Source organism: Mauremys reevesii, linkage group 7 (genome assembly GCF_016161935.1).
Source record: "Mauremys reevesii isolate NIE-2019 linkage group 7, ASM1616193v1, whole genome shotgun sequence".
Taxonomy (NCBI): domain Eukaryota; kingdom Metazoa; phylum Chordata; order Testudines; family Geoemydidae; genus Mauremys; species Mauremys reevesii.
Window position 1 is genome coordinate 123717147 of NC_052629.1, and position 17465 is coordinate 123734611.

Below are 17465 nucleotides of genomic sequence, written 5' to 3' on the forward strand. Positions count from 1 at the left end.
TACATTTGAGCAGAAAGGTTTCCTACTTTTCAGCACCGTTAGCAGGTTGGGAAGTGAGGAGAGTTGTGAGTACAACACACAGCTGTATCTCTCCTTTACTCTCTTTTTTCCTTCCCAGTTGATTTCATTTCCCAAAATCTGGAATGGGAACACAGACCATTCCTCTTTACCAATTCTAGATCATCCCCTATAGCACATGCCCCAGTGCTTTGTTTCAGTTTAAATGTCTCAAGCAGTAGAGATGAAATGTAGGTAGACAAAGAGAACAGAATTTGGAATTATTTTTATATGTGAATCTAAACAAATATCTATTCACTGTGCTGTGAATGAGTTTCTGAAGGACATCCACCGGATTCATTAGAGATTGACCTAAGATCTTTAAGTGAGTGCTATGGATTGGCTCAAGTATCTCTCTTGTGATGTCACCCATCTTACACAATTCCATATAACTAACAGAAACAAGGATCAACTCTTTAATCACAACACTGCTCTCCAAATAAATCTCATCCCGCAGCCCAGCCTGTAATTTCAAGGATGGTTGAGCACTCCACCTGTAGGTATCTGAGTCTGGTATATTAATTCAATTAAAATCCACAGTTGCACTAGAGTTGATATTAAACCAGGGGTTATTTGATGGCATAAAGATATATCTCACTGTAGGGGAAAAATGCTAATCATACATTCAAGGCGTTTTCTAAGTATTCCCAGCACAAAGGCAATAAAAACTTCAGGTCAAGTAAGTTCAATTGCATTGGAAAAAACCCTCATTTTAAAAAATTAAAGCCACATGAGTTTACAGCCCTATCAGAATCTGATGGAGGATTCCAATCAAAGTCAATCAGGCTATTTCCTTGATATAAGGGGTGAAGTTCATGCCCAGCTACTCTGTCCGGGCTTGCCTTCACTATCGGGGCAAGTCAACCTTAGTTACGCTAAGTTGACGTAGCTTAGGTCAACTTATTGCAGTTTCTACACTACGCTGGGTCGATAGGAGAATGTCTCCCATTGGCTTACCTTATGCTTCTCGTTCCAGAGTGGAGTACTGGAGTTGGCGGAGGAGCAATCTGCGGTTGATTTAGCAGGTCTTCACTAGACCTGCTAAATCACCCCCAGGTGGATCGATCGCCAAAGCATTGATCCACGTTAAGTGTAGACATGCCCGTTTGGGAACTGAGGGAACTCTATTTTGCAGGAACTCCTGTGCCGTCTACCATATCCAGGCTAACACAGACAAGTTAGTGAAGCATGTGAGTCATCCCATTCACGTCCATTTATATTTGATTACTCACACTAAATTTCTAAAAGCTGTTATCCCAAAAAGAGCTAGCGGAAACCCCAAATGACAGGAGCAGGTCTCCCAGAACCTAGAATAGAGACACTTGTACAGGGAGCACTTCCTCATTCGTTGGGGCTTGCAGAAAAACGAGAAAGCAGAAGAGACACTGTAGTTAAGTACCAGACTCCTGACTCTTTATACACCATTACACACTCAGTTACCCACAAATAAAGCATATTCCGCACTCATCTACACATCATTTTTTACTTAGATATGTGAATAATATGATATGCCTGCAAGCAGCGGATGGCTACAAGATTATTAAGAGATAGCAGAGATATGGTGATAATGAAGCAGAATTCTTAGGCCATAGAGAAGCCAGCTGTGTGTAATTCATTATATCATGGAATTGTCATATTGCTCAACAGAAAAAAATGTGGCTTTTGGCACGCTTTAGATCAGGCCTGGTCTGCACTGAGGATCATGCTACATCTCTGGCAGAATACTGAAGTATACTTTAGAGTATCACAAATTTGTCTTTTAAATGTAACTGAACCTCAGAGACATCTGAAGAGTAAAGTGATTGCAAAGACATGGAAACAAGAAGAAAAAAAAATAGCAAGAAAGGGGAGGATGGGTGGACACTGCCGTTATTAGACTAGAAGGCTGTAGGCCAGATCCTCAGCTGGTGCAAATCAGTGTGGCTCCAGACTGCTACCAGCTGAGCATGGGGCCCTACAGTCTTCTCCACAATAAATACAATGATGTTATTGCGAACCACCGACAGGTGTCAGGTGGTAGGGAAAGCAGAAGGGATGAGTTTGTCAATTTCCCACATACGATCCAAGCAGGTACGCTGTTTTTCACTAGGCATACATCACCCTATGTCAAGTGACGTGCCCCGAGACATTTTCTTCATACAGAAAGAAATACAGTAGATACTATACAAGAGTATGTAGGTCTTCTAATGGCATCTGGCACAGATTCCTTAGGGCCACAGGTTATCTGTTACATTTTACTGTGTTATATTGAGATCAATATGCCTATAGCCATCATAAATACTGCAATGTATTGTGCTAATAAGCAACCATCATGATACCGTAAGCAGCAAAGCAGAAGACAATTACAAATGTACCCACTGCAAATCTCTTTGTCAGCGCCACCTCCTGCAGTCCAGAAGAAGAATATGCGGTGAGGAAGCTGGACCTTGTGGCCCTGGAAATAAACCAAGTCTTTGTGGTCTAATAGCCTCTATAAATACAACAAAGTATGGTAAATACATCTGTGATTACGTTAGATATTCCAGCACCTTAGGAAGACTGGCCTAGTATGGAAATCGGAAAATGATCTCACTAAAGGAGCTGGAATGGTACTTGCTAAATAGGTTCTGCTTGCATATTTAGAATATAGAATTATAGAGCAGTGTTTCATTGGAGAATCCACTCTATGGAACTGTCTAGGCTCAACCTCCGCTAGTAGAATATCGGATGATTTACTCTAATGTCACAAGTTAGGTTACAAGGATAAGTTCTTTGTGTTGCTGCGCAAATCAGGTCATTTGAAAACCAAGACATTTTTACCGTCCTTATGTCCAATAAAGAAATCTACAATGCCAGTTCCGCTGTCTTTATCAGTGTCACTGCGCCTGAAGCTGAATGCTTATGCATTGCCAGTAGTCCCAAAATGTTACATGATATCATGTAACATTACTGATCATGCATGTGTGCTATCATATATGCTACTGGGATTCATTTATTTACCATTCTTATTTAGCTATGCAGCACTATAGCTGTGCATAGCACTTTAGATACAACAGAAAGAAGGCCTGAGGATATGATGATAGAAATTAAACATCATGTGGCGAGGAAATGCAATGAACAATGTGTACAGTGAGATGGTATATTAGGCTTACATGCCTTTTGATGACTGTCTGGGGCCGCAGTCCGGTTTAAATGACAGCTCGGTGATGTTGTCCTTCCAAACTTCACTTCTCATGGGAAACAAAAATTAAAACAAAAACCATCAAAAGGATCTGTAGCACAAGGAGGAAAGTGTCTCTGTGTGTGTAGAGATGGGGTCAGAGAAGCACAGAGAGATTTTTTTAGCCTGGGTCTATGTTGCATACCATCTCCTCTTCCACTAGACTTTGGGGCCGATGTTTCAGGAGTGTAAAAGTTCTCAAATTTTCACCAAAGAACAAAGCTGCATTCTGTACTGAGCCCAATGAAAGTCAGTGTCACTCCACAAACCCTTCAGTTCCTGCCAAAAAATCAATAAGTCCCATTTTAGTCTGAGCTGTAATGTCTGCTTCTTTTCACCTTTGAAGTGGTTGCTGCTGAGTTCAGGCTGAAGAAGCTCTTATGTCAAAAGACTTGTGTGTTTAAGAATAGAAAGTCCTAATTCAAAAAAAAAAAAACTATTGTATTTTTTGAGTTCTGAGTGGCTTAAGCTCAAGACATGGTCATTTCACAGACAGAGCCCTAAGATTCATTCCAAGCTTCATCAGACTAACAGTTTTTTGAAGTCATTGAGAATATCTAAGTTAAAAATGGAACCTGCACGTACTCTCTAAGGATGCAAACCAGTGCTCCCCGGGAGTTTTTCCATTAACATCACTGGTGGGTGGCAGGGGCGGCTCTAGATATTTTGCCACCCCAAGCATGGCATGCAGGCTACCTTCAGCGGCTTGCCTGTGGGAGGTCCCGGGTCCCGCGGATTCGGCGGCTCACCTGCGGGAGGTCCGCCGAAGCCGCAGGACCAGCGGACCCTCCGCAGGCAAGCCGCCGAAGGCAGCCTGCCTGCCGCCCTCACAGCGACGGGCAGAGCGCCCCCTGTGGCTTGCCGCCCCAGGCACGCACTTGGCGTGCTGGTCCATGGAGCCGCCCCTGGTGGGTGGCCATCAAATTAGTCACAAGCATTTTAAATCCCCCCGTTAGGAGAGGAATGCTCACTCCAGGTCAGGCAGCAGCTGGAGATAGCCACACTTCCCCGGGGCTGGGGGCACTTGATCTCTGCCTGGTGTCTGACAATGCATCCAGGAGGGCACTGTTCTCTCCCAGCAGCCATGCTGCCTTTCGTGCATTAGACCTCCTGGGCTCGCCCCCTGCTCTGACATGCCCAGCGAAGGGATTACAACGACCAAAAACCAGATCCCGCTGCTAAGTTCCTAAGATACCCAGGTACTGTGTGTTATTTTTATTGTAAATAAATAAGAGCCCATTATGTTACTTTGGTTCTTTTTGTTTCTGTCATGAAAGCCTGAATAATAAGCCCATGGTTAGAAACAAGCCACTGGGGACCAACAGTGTGCAGTCATTGTAATTACAGGAGCCTCTTAATTAATTTCTGACAGGAATTTAAAAAACCCACTCAGGCTACCCTGCTCTCCCCACCCCCCGCTCCCTGTCTGAGCTTTAAAGAGCCCATTGTCTGCAGCACGGGGTTCAATTCCCTTCTTTCCGGCTCTCTTCACTGACAGGACTCTGATACTGTGAGCAGCACCGGGTGGCACACCCCAGGCCTAGACGCTGGTGACCAAGCCCCTCCAAGTTCATCGCTGTTCATTAGTCTGATCTGCAGGAAGGATCAGGCCGTGACAATAAGCTGCTAAATCAATAGATTTGCAAGTATAATCTGCTGCAGGGGAAGGAAAATAAGTGGAGCTGGTGAAACTAACAGGTGATGCCTAGAAAAGGATCCTGGCCTCCAAGGTTTAGCGAGGTGAGGCCCTAAAGGTCAGTGGAAGAGTCAGCTTAGAGCAGCATCCAAATGTTCAGTGGCTTATCAAAGGCTTCTCCGAGACTCAGCTGTTCAGGCCGGAAGGGAGCATTGGGATCAGCTAGCCTGCGTTATGCAAAAGCTCAGGCTATCAAATGCCCCCCCAGTGACCCCTGCACAGAGCTCAGTCACTGAACCAGAGCAGATCTTTCGGATTCGTGTCCAGACTCCTGGTGCTGGGAGGATTTACCACATCCCAGGTAACCTGTTCCAAGGCTGACTAACTTCGCTGTTAAATAACTAAACTCCTCTCTCTCACGGAAGCCACGACACATACTCACCCTGTCCTGATTGTCATCCCTTTGTGACTGAAACTCTGCTCAGCCTTGCTGTGCCCTGCTCCACCCCAGATGTAGGTGCATGGCAATGCTGGGTGACTGCTCCCCCCGAGCACATTCCTCCAAAGTGGCGCCTTTTTAATTTTTACACTCACCCCAGCTGCTCCGGGTCTTCGGCAGCAATTTGGCAGCGGGTCCTTCAGCTGCTCCGGGTCTTCGGCGGCAAGTCCTTCAGTCTTCGGCGCCTTTTTTTGATTTGCTCCCCCTGCTGGTAGAACTTGGCTACGCCACTGGGTGGGAGGAGTCTTCCCTTTTCCACCCTATTTCTGATGCCCTTGGGCTGTTCCCCGTTTTCTGCTTCTGGGGCCTCCAGAAGGTGGCCTGCATTCCAAATGTGAACGGAACGGCCACTCGCTTAGTATTCCAACCTTTGGCACCGCTGGTCACATGGCAATGGCCCCCAGTCTCTGCAGCTGGTGGCCACCCTAGCTTTATGCGTTTTCTATTTCCAGTTCCACCACTGGGACATCTCACAGGTTTGAACCTCACGGTTCTGGGCTCTGATCTCTTGCTGTCCATCATCTGAAACACATCAGTAGGTGTTAAAAAAAGAAGATAGATTCTCCCCCATTCTCCTGTTTATCTAAAGTTGTTGATATTTATATATCATGTAATTTATATATTAAAAAAACAGAGTCAGGTAGATATTCCATTTATCACTATTATAAAGGACACTAAACACCACAATGAAAAGAAAGAAACTAATTACAAGTCAGAGGCTGCAATAACTCTCTCTGTAATTGTGACCAAAAATTTAAATTAACATTTCTGTCACCAAGAGAAGTCTGATAAATTTTACAATGGGAGATGCTATCGCCTCGTATGGAGGGTATGGACACTTTACTACAGTATCTGCAATTTAGATGTGGATCATTTCTTTAAGACTCAAAATGTGCCTTCAAGGCACTTTCACACTTTATTAACAGCTCAATCAGTGCCACAGTGAAAACAGTTAGCCAAAAAGCCATGCAGTAAATATATCTGGACTAGCAAATCATGTGAAAAAAGACACGAAGGAGCTCTGACTCCCTCATAGAAACAGACTGTATTTTTACGTGTACACAGTATCCTGGTAGCCCACTGTTGGCTGGGCCATCGAGTCCCCAGGGAAACAAGAACAAGTATCCGATGCTGCAGTGTATTGATGTTGTTTTCTCTTTTAAGGCCCTCACTTTGCTAGAACAGTGGAGCGCGAAGGTGACGGATGGAGAGGCTGAATCCCTATGACAGGAGTGCTTTTTAGCTAGAAGCCCCAACAGAGTTTGGGACCCCCTTGTGCAAGGTGCTGTACAGAACATATAGCCAGAGACAGAGAAATTAGCATCGAAACAGGCAAGACAAAGGCTGGCAGAGAGGAAATATTGTCCTCATTTAACAGATGGGAAACTGAGGCACAAAGACTAAGGACACTCATGTGCTTAAGTGACTTGCCCAAAGCGTCTCTGCTATTGAACCCATGTCTGAGTCATCACAGGCCATGCCTTTAAACCCAAGGCCATTCTTCCGCTGGCCCAGCCCAGGAGAGAGGAAACTGGGCTCCGTCCTACTTTAGCGAGACTTCTGTTCAAATCCCACTGGCTGTACACCACAGGTGTAATGAGTTGGTGGTCTCAGCTGAGTCTACTAGAATTTCTCAACGTTAAGAGCAGTACAGATTAGCAGCCCATCTTCACCACTGGTCAGAATGCACCTTTAAGGCTTTGTACCACGTTGTGGGCAGCACAGACTGGCCCCACCTCATGCGACCCTAGGAGGGATGGTTCTTAATTAGCATTATCCCTCCCCCCCAATTTTCCTAGGGCATCTGGGGGTCAGCATGGTGCACCAGCAGTTAGGATGCAGCTGGATGCTCCTCTCTATGGCTGGCCTGCTCTGGTGCAGAGCACGGGTGGGATGAGACAAAAGCCTCCGGACCACCCTCTTTGGGACAATATGCCATTGGAGACAACCAGTACCAGAGCTCCCCTGGATGGAGGGACTGTGATTGGCTCTGGTGCATGCTCATTGCGCTTTACCCTCCCTAGCCACACGAGAACTCAGGACAAGCTGGCTCCACAAGGCATGGGGATGGAACAGCAGGGACTTGCCCGTTAAAAACCAGTGGCCCAGCCCTGTAAACCTTCCTCAAGTAAGAAGTCCGATGACAGTCAAAGGGACCACTCGCGTTATTAAGGACTCCTCCTGTAAGTACGTTTTGCGACATCAGATGCAAAGCCAAGGAAGTGCAGCCAGTTTCTTGTTGCATTACTTAGTGAAGGCTATTCGTTTCTTCCCTTCAAAAACACTGTGAATGATGAAAATCTGAAAAAGCCCCTAATGAATCTATTGGATTTGCAGCAATCAATACCATCAGCTTATGGAGGAAAGGAAAGAGAGTTCCCTGTCTGTACTCCACTCCCTACAGCCAACAAAGTTGAGTGTTTCCAGCATGGATCAATGAGCCATTCATTAGGGGAAGTGACCCTGCAAGAATAGCATGCATTTCCCTCCACCAAGATCAAACAGAACTGCTTGGTAACTTGCACATCAAGATTACACTTGAAATCTTTCTCAAGAGAAGGTTTGAGATCTTGAAGGTAGTTTTCATACAACAGCATCAAGTCAATCCATGCAGTGGCAGCCCACAGACTGTAGGGAGGCTTAGGGAGCCCTGGAGACATGGCACTGTGCCCAGGACGTGGAATCTGGGCTTGTCAGCTCTGTTTCCGGACCTGTGCTTTGGCATCCACACTGGATTGTAAGCCTGGGTTTTACAGCTGTGGTAACATGTCCATACTGGGCTACGCAGACCTTCCTACTCGGGTCTGCGCAGCCACACTGCAAGATGACAGAGCTTGAACCACAGTCACAAGAGTAGGCTCCCGCCAGCAGGGAGTCTCTGCAGAGCTCCTGCTAGTGCAGTGCAGCTGCATACCACCGCTGCATTAGAACACGAGAACAGCCATATGGGGTCAGAGCAAAGGTCCATCTAGCCCAGTATCCTGTCTGCCGACAGTGGCCAATGCCAGGTGCCCCAGAGGGAATAAACAGAACAGGTAATCATCAAGTGATCCATCCCCTGTCGCCCATTCCCAGCTTCTGGCAAACAGAGGCCAGGGACACCATCCCTGCCCATCCTGGCTAATAGCCATTGATGGACCTATGCTTCATGAACTTATCTAGTTCTTTTTTGAACCCTGTTATAGTCTTGGCCTTCATCACATCCTCTGGCAAGGAGTTCCAGAGGTTGACTGTGCGTTGTGTGAAGAAAGTATCTTGCATCCGAAGAAGTGGGTATTCACCCACGAAAGCTCATGCTGCAAAACGTCTGTTAGTCTATAAGGTGCCACAGGATTCTTTGTTGCTTTTGTGTGAAGAAATACTTCCTTGTATTTGTTTTAAACCTGCTGCCTATTAATTTCATTTGGCGACCCCTAGTTCTTGTATTATAAGGAGTAAATAACACTTCCTTATTTACTTTCTCCACACCAGTCATGATTTTATAGACCTCTATCATATCCCACCTTAGTCGCCTCTTTTCCAAGCTGAAAAGTCCCAGGCTTATTAATCTCTCCTCATATGGAAGCTGTTCCATACCCCTAATAATTTTGTTGCCTTTTTCCAAAACTTTTCCAGTTCCAATATATCTTTTTTGAGATGGGGCAACCACATCTGCACGCAGTATTCAAGATGTGGGCATACCATGGATTTATATAGAGGCAATATGATATTTTCGGTCTTATTATCTATCCCTTTCTTAATGATTCCCAACATTCTGTTCACTTTTTTGACACCTCTGCACACTGAGTGGATGTTTCCAGAGAACTATCCACAAGGACTCCAAGATCTCTTTATTGAGTGGTAGCAGCTAATTTAGACCCCATCATTTTATATGTATAGATGGGATTCTGTTTTCCAGTGTGCATTACTTTGCATTTATCAACATTGAATTTCATCTGCCATTTTGTTGCCCAGTCACCCAGTTTTGAGAGGTCCTTTTGTAGCTCTTCGCAGTCTGCCCGGGACTTAACTGTCTAGAGTCGTTTTGTATCATCTGCAAATTTTGCCACCTCATTATTTAACCCTTTTCCCAGATCATTTATGAATATGTTAAATAGGACTGGGTCCAATACTGAACCCTGGGGGACACCACTATTTACCTCTCTCCATTCTGAGAACTGACCATTTATTCCTACCCTTTGTATCCTCTCTCTTAACCAGTTACCAATCCAGGAGAGAACCTTCCCTCTTGTCCCTGACTGCTTACTTTTCTTAAGAACTTTTGGTGAGGGAGCTTGTCAAAGGCTTTCTGAAAATCTAAATACACTATATCCACTGGATCCCCCTTGCCCACATGCTTGTTGACCCCCCACAAAGAATTCTAGTAGATTGGTGAGGCATGATTTCCCTTTACTAAAACCATGTTGACTATTCCCCAACAAATTATGTTCCTCTATGTGTCTGACAATTCTGTTATTTACTATAGTTTCAACCTGTTTGTCTGGTATTGAAGTCAGGTTTACAGGCCTGTAATTGCTGGGGTCACCTCTGGACCCTTTTTTAAATTGGCGTCACATTAGCTATCCTCCAGTGATTTGGTACAGAAGCTGATTTAAAAGATGGTTACAGATGACAGTTAGTACTTCTGCAATTTCACATCTGAGTTCCTTCAGAACTCTTGGGTGATACCATTTGGTTGTGGTGACTTATTATTGTTTAATTTATCAATTTGTTCCACAACCTCCTCTAATGACACCTCAATCTGGGACAGTTCCAAAGATTTGTCACCTAAAAAGACTGGCTCAGGTTTGGGAATCTCCCTCATATCCTCAGCCGTGAAGAACAATGCAAAGAATTCATTTCGTTTCTCCGCAATGGCCTTATTGGTTTTGAGTGCTCCTTTAGCATCTCGATCGTCCAGTGGCCCATCCGGTTGTTTAGTAGTCTGCCTGCTTCTGATGTGCTTTAAAAAAATGTTGCTATTACTTTTGGAGTCTTTGGCTAGCTGTTCTTCAAATTCTTTTTTGGCCTTCCTAATAATATTTTTACACTTCACTTGCCAGAGTTTATGCTCCTTTCTATTTCCCTCACTAGGATTTAACTTCCCCTTTTTAAAGGATGCTTTTTTGCCTCTCACAGCTTCTTTTACCTTGTTGTTTAGCCTCGATGGCTCTTTTTTGGTTCACTTCCCATGTTTTTAATTTGGGGTATACATTTAAGTTGAGCCTCTATTATAGTGTCTTTAAAAAGTTTCCATGCGACTTGCAGGGATTTCACTTTTGGTACTGTGCCTTTTAATTTCTGTTTAACTAATCTCCTCATTTTTGTGTTGTCCTCCTTTCTGAAATTAAATGCTACAGTGTTGGGCTGCTGTGGTGTTTTCCCCGCCACAGGGATGTTAAATTCAATTATATTATGGTTACTATTACCAAGCGGTCCAGCTATATTGACCCCTTAGACCTGATCCTGTCCTCCACTTAGGACTAAATCTACAATTGCTTCTCCTCTTGTGGGTTCCAGGACTAGCTGCTCCAAGAATCAGTGATCTAAGGTCTCAAGAAACTTAATCTCTGCATCCCGTCCTGAGGTCGCATGTACCCAGTCAATATGGGGATAGTTGAAATACCTCATTACTATTGAGTTTATTTTAATAGCCTTTCTAATCTCTCTGAGAATTTCACAGTCACTATCACCATCAGTCAGGAGGTTTATAATAGATCCCTACTGCTATATTCTTATTATTTGAGCATGGAATTACTGTCCATAGAGATTCTGTGGTGCAGTTTGGCCCATTTAAGATGTTTATTTCATTTGATTCTACACTTTCTTTCACATACAGCACCACTCCCCCACCAGCCCGACCTGTTCTGTCCTTCCAATATATTTTGTACCCTGGTATTATTGTGTATACCCTGGTATTACTGCCTGGGCTAGAGTCCATGCTACAAGATCCAGCTTTTAAGCTACAAATTGCAGGGCAGAGCTACACGTTCTGAGGGTCCTACAAAACCCAGGAATTGAGCTGCATGTTCCTGAGCTCTCTCTACTGACACCTTATCTGCCCACTAAAGATTTGCATATACACAGGTATGGGACACTCCTGTAACGGTCGTATCCTGTGATTGTGCAAATGCACCATGCGAATTGTACCGATTCTGGAACTGTAGTTGGAGCCAGCTTTGCTGGGAGTGGACTGGTTTCACGAGCAGACTGAAGGGCTGTACCACCTCTTCTACTCTACTCAGGGCCGGTGCAACCATTTAGGCGACCTAGGCGGTCGCCTAGGGCGCTAGGATTTGGGGGGTGCCATTTTCTTTGGCAGCGACCGCGGTGGCCGGATCTTTGGCCGCCGGCATTTAGGCAGAGGGAGCTGGGGCAGGGGAGTGTGGGGAGGGCCGCCTGCAGCAAGTAAAGGGGCGGCACGGGGAACTCCACCCCAGCTCACCCTCAGCCTCCCGAGCCCGCCGTGGCTGCTTCACTGCTCCCGCCACCCCGGCTTGCGGCGCCTAAGCTGATTGGCGCCGCAACCCGGGGAGACGGGAGTAGTGAATCAGTGACCGCGTGCACGGGGGGGAGGTGGGGCAGGGGTGAGCTAGGGCGGGGGGGTGCCTCAGGGTGGGGGCGCCTCAGGGCGGAGGGGGGAGCTGCTGCCAGGGGGTGCGCCTCAGGGCGGGGGCTCAGGAACGGGGGAGGGCGCAAGGTGGAAGTTTTGCCTAGGGCACGAAACCTCCTTGCACCAGCCCTGACTCTACTGCAGCCTAAAAGGGACATGAGTTCAGTCCTAGAGACTTCGTGTTTGGCTGGAGAGGTGACAAGGAAATGTTCTCTTCACAGCACTAGCCCAAGAGTAGGGGGAGAGCCCAAGGAGTAGGGCTCAGCTTCAGTTCATTTTGCTACTCCTGTGTTTTCATGGAAGTGTTGGCTCTTCATATTTTTATGCTTGGTTTTTCAAGCCTGTTTCTGCTTACGGTGTTCTACTTAGAGCCCTTTAAACAGCCCAGCAACTGTACGAGATACTCACATTAAATCTGGTTTGGTTTTGTTCAAACCTACTTTCCAAGCTCTAGGGACATAAAGAAAGGAAGAGGCAGTGTTATGCGACCAGCTGGGAAGCACACTACTCATTACAGAACGAGGGACCTGGGAGATGACATTTTTACCCTGAATTTTTTTTAATCCTTAAAAAGGAGGGGGGAGGTTAGCTTAGTAGCAGTGAAATAATATTTTTTCATCTCATAAAAAGGTCCACCAACCTGGAAGGGGATCAGGGCTGTTACAGTCTTTGTTAATGCATATTTGTTGCCAACAGTTCTTCAGCTATTAAGAGTTTTCATCCAGGAAAAACAAGGGCGACAGCTTAGCTAATGCAGTAGCATTTGGATGCATCATTGTAACACTTGACAACTTGTACCTAAAGGACACTTGTCTGACACTGGCATTGATTTTGTTCCCGCAGCGGGTGTAATTGAATGTGATGTTACTAAGTGACAAGGGTAATGTGAGACCCGCATTACACACTGGTTTAAACAACGAGAAAGCCCAAGCTGACACCTCTTTCGGCTTCGCTGGGCTTTGGATCAGGCCCTAAATCTGCACTGTATGACGCCTGAAATACAGGAGCTTATGAACTACAGATGCATTGCGGGGGACTGTTGAACTGGTAGAGGATTGTGTAGAGAAACTTCAGGATGGATTCATGCCTCTGTGCGTATTGTTATAAGTGTTGAGAAAGGCTGAGCTGCCTTCTGAAAGCCTGCTGGAAAAGAAAGATATGGAAAGTAAGAAACATACATGTAAGAGGATAATCCAGTCATGTGAGTACCTATTGTAGTTTGAGTTGTGATTGACAGCAAAACAGGACCATCCCACAGAGAACAGCACTGTGCATAATTGTGGCTGAAGTAGAACACAGTATCTGCTGACCTGAGCTATTGAAAATACTCTGTGTCACCAGGGAAGCTGCTGTTGTCAGCCAACTAAGAATATCTTCTCCCTGAAATTACTACTTTAGCTTTGTATGTACTGCTGTCTCTTTGGGACAGGCACCAGGTGACAGTCTCCAGTGAGAATTAACTCCCTGTTAGGTGGTGATAAACCTGCTTCTAAGACATTCCACCCTGGCCTTTATTATGTACTTGGACAGCACCAGATAGCATACACAATTTCCAGTCATCTGCAGCAAACCAAAGCAGATGGTAATGGTAACCCATTACGTCCATCACAGAATCTCATTCCCACGATGCACCTCACAGGAGCAGTGTAAGTTGCAATAAAGCCAGGGCTCCGAGATGATTAATTGTTGACTAGTGTCTTTCTTCAGCGTAATCACAGAATCAGAGAAATGTAATGACACAGAGACGCTCGCTTTGCTGCAACTGGCTTTTCTGGCTCCTGTCGTACAATCTTTCTTCTGACTTCCCTTTATCACCTGATGCTTTTCTTAAACATTTCCCTCCTGAAATGGAGGTGCAGCTCTACAATAGCTATGTGCAATTCTGCTTAGGCTGGGGAACCAACTTACTTCCTCTTATAACAATAGCTATTCACTGCATGTATATAACAGACATGGAGAAGCAAAACTCAGTTGTGTATCTGACAGATTAAACATTGCCTTGAGCTTCAGTTCTTCAGTAGTGTTAACAAAAAACAAACCCAACTTCCACTAGAAAAACAGACATTTGCATTTAGTGATTGTCTGCAATGCGACTGCTTGTCTACTGCTGTTCTTTTTGGAGTCCTCAGAAAGTGTCCCTTGTTAAAGCCCAATGATATCTGTCTCCTCGGCTCTGCTGATATTCAAAAGTGAGAGTTGACACACAGCAGCCCAGGTGTCCCATATGGACAAACTTCACATAGAACAGGGAAGACTCCTGACAGATGCCAAGCATGGAAGGTTCAGGTCACTCAGGATGCATTAAGGTTGTGGTTTGATAGCCTCGATTTCAGTATAACTGTATGATTTTTATTATGCCTCACAGGCCCAGACTAATCCTGAGTCATGGGAACACAGGAAAGGAGAGAGAACAGATGTAACTACTCCAGCATACGAAGACTAAAGAGGAAAGTACATAGGATTTTTTCTGATAGTTCTAGAAACAGCCAGGAACTTTGTGACTCACCGTCCATGTAACCCAGCAGCCCACTACACCCCAAACACTGATGCTTCCTGCCAAAGGAGCTAGACTTTTCAGATGGCGATTATCTAGTTCTAAGGATAACCAAACATCACACACGCAATCTCTGGTTCCCCTATTCAATGTTTCCTTCTTCCAGCTTCCTGTCACAGGGCAACTGGCCCCTTTAAGAGGGAGTGAGGTCAAGTGCACCTGGACTGATTAGCTGCTGCCGATCTGGGCTTAAGGGAAAGCACCAGGGCCTTACAGATGGCCTGCAGACAGTTCTGGCAGGGACCTGAGTCAGAAAGGGAAGACACCTGTGGAGACGGCCATGCTCCAGACAAGAGGTGCTGAGAGGCTGGGAAGACAGACCTTTGGGGAGGAGGGTCTTGGCCCAGCAGAAAATGGAATAAGGACTTTCAACATAGAACTCAAACTTACAAAGAGTTTTACAGGACTTAGTAAACTGGATGCCAGGAGAATGTTTTGAATATCTGGACTGTGTGGACTTTAAGGGGCCCTGGGTGAAGGGGAAACTGAGGCAGGCCCTGGTGGCCAGCAGAGGGTACTATAAGGCAGGTATGTGCTTTGACAGCCCCAAGAAGAGAGAGATGGTTTGACTTGGAGGAAATAGGAGAGAATCCAGTGACAGAGCAGATACTTCCAAAGAACTGAGTCCTGATCAGAGAACTATGAATTAGAACTTAAAGCTCAGTAAAACATGGAGAGATGAGGCTTTTACGAGGAGAACAGCAGCAGCAGCAGCTAAAAGAGCATGAGGGGAAAAAAATCACTGCATGCATCACACACAAAATCCATTTTATCTCCGCACGTCACTTTGCTTTTCTTTCCATGGAAGATTTTAGCATTAAGATGCAGAGCTCTTGGCACCTCCTCAGCCAACACATAAGAAGGTGCAAATAACTTCCTAGGTGAAGAAATCCATCCCCCAGAAATACAATATTTTGCATTAAAATGCATCAGCTAATTTACACTCCCTGTTGGATGTTAAAATGGGGTTGCGGCCAGGCAAAGATCTAATCTGGCATCCAGGATCAGACTGCAAAGGACTGTAGGTTTTTTGTGCCGGTGTTTGTCAAACTAATGGGCTCAATATGCCTCATTTCCTGTTCTCTCTATGAGCTTTGTTGAGAGAATGAATAAGCTCAGAGGGGCCCCTTTATGAAAAAGGAATCGTGATAGTGTGGAAGAAATGATGCGGTGTTATCCTATCACATGACAAGGTACTTCATAGCCCACGGATGTTGGGAACTGAAGACACAGGCTGAAGGAGATGCTCTGACTGGAGTGGAAATAACCAGCTAAGATTTTACTGTGTGATCTAGTCTCCTCTCATTTCTACAGGCTGGGCTTAAGTCATGCAGTTGATGAGGGGTTAATTTGATCCCCCATCCATTGCTAGTGGCTGCACCCCAAGGGGGATTCCTCCTCTTCAAAAGCAGCCAGTGTTAGCACCATCATCTCCCCTTTTGGGTTCTGCAAGGAGATGGCGGTGACACTGGCTGAGGCTGCATATGAGAGGAATCGAATCAATGCATCTCCTAAGCACCCTACCCAAACACCTTTCCCCACAAATACCTCCCAGAATGCCCCCCCACCCACCCACAAGGAGAATGGAGTTTGTGCCCCTTATGCCATGCAACCCTCCTTGGAAATGGACTTTCCAGTGGAGGCACTGCTCCCTGGTGTAGAGCAGTGGAGGCTGCGAGGTAATTCAGAGCCCGGTGTAGTATGTGATATCTAACTGGGTACATTCTCCTCCAAAGCCTTGTAAACAAAGGGCTGGTAATAATTGCAGATACCAGAGGCCCAGATCCCCAGCTAGCATAAATGGAGTCCCACCACTTTATACCAGCTGCGGAACCTAACTCCAGGTTCGCCTGTCTCAGATGTACGAATTCCAATGAAAGCACCAGACAGAGCTCCCTTCACACAGCCCTCCAGGGAGCTTGATCTATACGGAGACAAATTCCCACTGACTCCCTTTGGCTCCCTCTCTCTCATAGCTCCTGGGGCGAGTTCAGTCACAGAGCTTACACCTGCCTGGGTTCAGAAACCAGGAAACACGCATGAGCAGGTGTCCCTCCAATTAGACAGTCGTTTACTTCTGTCTCCCTCACTGACCTCACGTTTACAGCGCACGTTATTGCATGAGCGAGAAATGAGTCCCACACCATTAGATTTTCTACCCTATTGTTCCTGTCCTAGTCCCACATGTGGACTCGGGATCTGACTGAAGTATGGGGATACAACTAAAATATTATATTCATTTTGAATTGAATTAGCCAACAAAGACCACATCTACAAAGCTGTGACAATAAACATTTTCTACAATTTAAAACTCAGTTACTTTAGCCTCCTGCACTGACCCTTGTCATTTAAGAGACAGGTTGTTTTGTTGCGGATGATATTCCTGGCAGAACACAGGCATGACTTTATTTTCCTTTACACTGGAATTTCCCCGGGGGCTGACCTAAGATCTGTTACTACCTGACGAAGGTTGGGGAAATCAGTCTTCCATGACGTACAATACTTCCTGTCCTTTTGGTTCACTATTCCCGAGTTACATTTCCCAGAGTCTTTTCTAACAAGAAAACCTGAGAATTTGCATGTGCAGTGCATGTGCTCTGTGTATAGCGTACAGCCTGTGTGTGAGAGAGAATTCGGAAGTGTCTGTGGCAAAGTCCAAGGAATATTATTTTGTAATATGTCTGAAGTCTTTGAAAGGACAGTTGTGTTGTCAAAACCTCATAGTTGTTAAAGTTCAGTCAAACAGGCAGCAGAACCTTACAAGTTAAAACAGTAAATAATTGGAGATCAAGATAAATAGCAGAAATCATTTGAGTCAGTCTTAAGAACGAGTGAGCATCCATCTCCAATCACTCAAGATTGATAATACCAAAGGACAACATCTTGATAATCAGTTTTATCATGATGGATGGGGGGATAGTTTAATGA

General features: G+C 45.4%; 1 long non-coding RNA gene across 1 annotated transcript in view; it reads right to left on the reverse strand.

Annotated features, from left to right (window-relative positions):
• Nucleotides 1-3010: 3010 nt before the first annotated feature.
• The window catches only part of LOC120369241, a 57416-nt gene continuing 42961 nt past the window's right edge, over nucleotides 3011-17465 (reverse strand). The window contains exons 2-3 of the long non-coding RNA XR_005583019.1: nucleotides 5487-5913; nucleotides 3011-3535 (exon numbers count right to left, since the gene is read on the reverse strand). This is a non-coding gene — a long non-coding RNA (uncharacterized LOC120369241). The remainder of the gene's footprint in view (nucleotides 3536-5486; nucleotides 5914-17465) is intronic.